Below are 3,905 nucleotides of genomic sequence, written 5' to 3'. Positions count from 1 at the left end.
CTGGGTGGAACTATAATTTGACTGAATCACTTTTCTGTGCATGGCACATAGGCATTAGCCTACAGTACAGAATAACTATTTTGGCATTATCATGAACATTGTATACAAGCATGCGTTTCATGTGTCATTGAGCGGAAAAGAGGCTCTCGGGAGCTTACATAAACGTCACATCCTTGATCCTTTTGATTTTACCGGCAAAAGCGTCCCGTCTCCCGAGTCCTTCATTCTATCTACAAAAAAAAAAAAAAAAAAAAAAAAAAGCTAATTATATAACCCCATAACTAGTCTGGTGGTACACTACAGTCTTGGACACTGCAAACTGTAAATACAAATGAATAGGCTCTATGCACGAACGCTGCTGACATATTTCCGGTAGGATCTCAGCCGGCGTCTTTACTTCCGCATAGCGCAATTCACTTTAATAAAATTCATTTTCTCAGAAACGGAGACAACGATTTTAGAAACTGATTCGCTAGTCGGATTTCGCGTGATATGAGAGAATACTCACCCTCAAAGTTGTCGATGTAGCTCGAAATTTTTAATTTAAAGAACTTCTCTTTCTTACTCATATTTGTGACAGTTAACTGCCTCACAATATTGTTTACATCATTCACGTTAACCGCTGGAAGTTCTTGTAAACAGAGAGTGTAATTTGCCATTATCTCCACCTAATGCAAAAACGGCTTCTGACGCAGCACCGGATGTAACTGGGCGGGCTGAGACAAAACGCGGAAGCGATCGTGCATAGAGCCTATTACCACGGTAACCAGTTTTAATCGAAATACCATAATTGCTACAATTATCTTTTACTACTGTAAAACAATAATAAATGGATATTCGGATCTCCTTCAAATTTGTGTAAGATGCTTCCATTTTTCAAACTGTGTATTGGAAATCAAATAAAATATAGGCTAGGACTATAGGATGTCAAAATTAACTGAAAACTGCTGTGTAGTGTCTATTGTAAAAAGCGCTATACAAATTAATTTGAATTGAACTCTAAATATATTTCTTAGTGGATAATGTCGGTAGGAAAATGATTAAACTTGATACAAAGTATTTCAGCGTTTACCATATATTTGAATCATTTTGCATTGGGCTCATTACGATAATATAAAATATTAAAAACAATTATTTAATTGTGCAAATAACATCTTGTCTTTATAATATTATTCTGTTTCTCACACAGACTGGTTTTATACTTAAAAAATATAGAGCTTTATATTTGATGAAGATATATTTCCCCTTGGGAAATGTTGGCATAATAATTTATTCCAATTTGCAGGTTTCATTGTGGTTTTATTTTACCAAATGTTCATCAACATCAGCAAAACACTCAAAGGCTCATTCTAATCATGACACAAACTAGAATTTTCTGAAATTTAGGGTAAAATTAGCTTCATATGACAAAAGGCACTCTGTATCTTAATTCATAATATCTGCTCAGCCTAGAATGAGTAGAATATATATAGTTAAGCAGTTTTTGAATGAGGAGCAGAGACTGAAAGGTCATGTGCATATATGTCACCAATTCATTTCAAAATGTCTAGTTTTATTTGCTAGCTCTTACATGTTTTTTATTTTTTTATTAACTGATCATTTAGGACATTATCTGGCATGATGAAGCACAAATTAATAAATACAACTGGTGCATTTCTTTGTTATGATCATCAGCTAATCTAATTGTCCATTATTCTTGAACTCCCTTTATACTGATTGCACAACACCAAAAGCAGTTTTATTTACCAGCACATGGTTAGTGTTCTCAGACTATGACTCAAGTCTTCTGTTTATTGCTCAGTGAAAAATTAATGAATTCAGACTGATTTCAACAAAAAAATATTTTTTACCATTACAATAAAATACAATAAATTAAGAGCCAGCATTCAGACAGCTGTTATTGTGTGCTGTCAAAGGTCCTATTTTCAGTCTCCACTCTCTTAAATTTTCTCTAACTCTGTCTCTCTCTGCCACTCTCTATAAAACTACTGCACACTGATGTACGCGTACATGCATATATCATCTCAGTGTTTGAATAGGCTTAGTCAGAAATGGAAATGAGTGAGTCAGCATTGTGCAAGAAGCTGTTTTTGAATATCAGTGAGGAGCGATATAAAGAACATTAGCATGTTGAGGGAACATTGCAGTTTGTCCGAACGGACTGTGTCTCTTGGAAACAGAGAAGGACAAACTGCAATGCGGCTAGGGTTACGGCTGTTGTAGAGTATATTTTGAGCTCTGTTATTTTTCAAAAAGTGAATATGCTTGTGTTATGATGTATGGAAGTATCTCTATAAAAAAGCTATAGCTGTCAGACTATAAAGCAGACTCGGAAGTGTGCTCTGGTTAAGCTCCAGGGCCTACGTTTTATTAATTATAACTTGATTATTTACACAATGGAAAAATGGCAAGAAAAGAAGTCTTTCAGGCTGGAAGCTAACCTGAGATCAAGGGCCAAAGTTAGCCATTGTTCACTGGGGGATTAAGAGTTAGCTTACATTAGGATGTCAACTTGAAGTTAATTTTGATACATTTGAACCATCAAGTGAGATTGATTTATAGTGAGACAAACCTTTTAGTTGCCATTAACATTTTTGAAGGAACTAATGCAATTATTTAAAATCCACCCCTATGTTCAATTCAAAATGACTTCTAATTTTCAGTGTTCAAATTGTATATAGTAAAATCAAATACAGTAATATATTTTAAAATATAATTAATTTCTCTGATGGTAAAGCTGAATTTCCAGCATCATTACTCCAGTCTTCAGTGTCACATGATCCTTCAGAAATCATTCTAATATGCTGTTTTGCTGCTCAAGAAACATTTCTCAATTATTATCAATGTTGAAAACAGTTGTGCTGTTTAACTCCTTAAAAAAAAAAACTTACAGACCCAGATGAAAATGTGCAGCCAAGATTTTTTTTTTACTATTGGCATGGAGCTAGACAGTGATAGTGGGCCAGAATCGCCTAAAGGAAGTTTGCACATGCTTGCAAGGAACAGAAACCTAAACATGTGAACAAAAGTAAACAGTAGGCTATATAGTTTGTTCAATACGCCTGCTTTCTGTCTGTCAGTGAGGTACTTACAGTAGCTCTTGCTGTATTGTGAAGTGCAGGTGCTGCTGGGCATCTTAAGTGCAGAATGGTCCCATTAACATATTCTAGCAATTGCGTGATGGATTTATAGTGTAAAAACAACAATCACACAATTTTTTATTTTTTTATTTACTAGAAACCATAAATGTTTGGCTATAAACATAGTCCAAAAGTCTGGGTCCAAAAATATATTAGCATACTGTAATTTGAGTAAACATGTCTTTGGTAATGTTTGACTGTTTGAAAATGTACTTAGTTTCTCTTTTGCGTCAATGGCAGCAGCACTCGAACCGCATGAACTCCACAAGTTTGTGTAAAACCTGATGATCATGTTCTCCGGCGTGATTTGAGAACGACCCTAAAAGAATCTTGTGCTTCACTGGACTCAAGAACATCTGACCTTTTGAGTTCACGTCAGTTGACGTCAGTCACAAATTTGCTTAAATTTGCTTAGTGACCTAGAAATAACAATCTTCTTCATTTGACGTCATAGCTTTTCTTTGTTTTGCTTTTTCACTATCCTAAAATGTTCTGTTTATTTCTAGGTTTAAATATGAAATAGTCCCACAATGCGGTCTCAGGCTTTTGGGCCTCGCTGTATATCATTTCTGAACGTCCATGTCCATGGTGATAGAGTTGACAGCTATGAAATTATGAGATCATGCAAAATGACCTATATTGCATTGCTAGTTTGTACCACATTCATTTAGCTCGCATCCATCCTCTTAAAGCTACAGGGAATAAAAGCTACAGCCTCACCTTATTAGAAGTGCCATGTACTGTATATGGCATCTGTTCTGGAAT

This window comes from Scardinius erythrophthalmus (genome assembly GCF_964197995.2).
Source record: "Scardinius erythrophthalmus genome assembly, chromosome: 9".
Taxonomy (NCBI): domain Eukaryota; kingdom Metazoa; phylum Chordata; class Actinopteri; order Cypriniformes; family Leuciscidae; genus Scardinius; species Scardinius erythrophthalmus.
The sequence above is the reverse complement of the archived record's forward strand: the minus strand, read 5'-3'. Positions refer to the sequence as shown.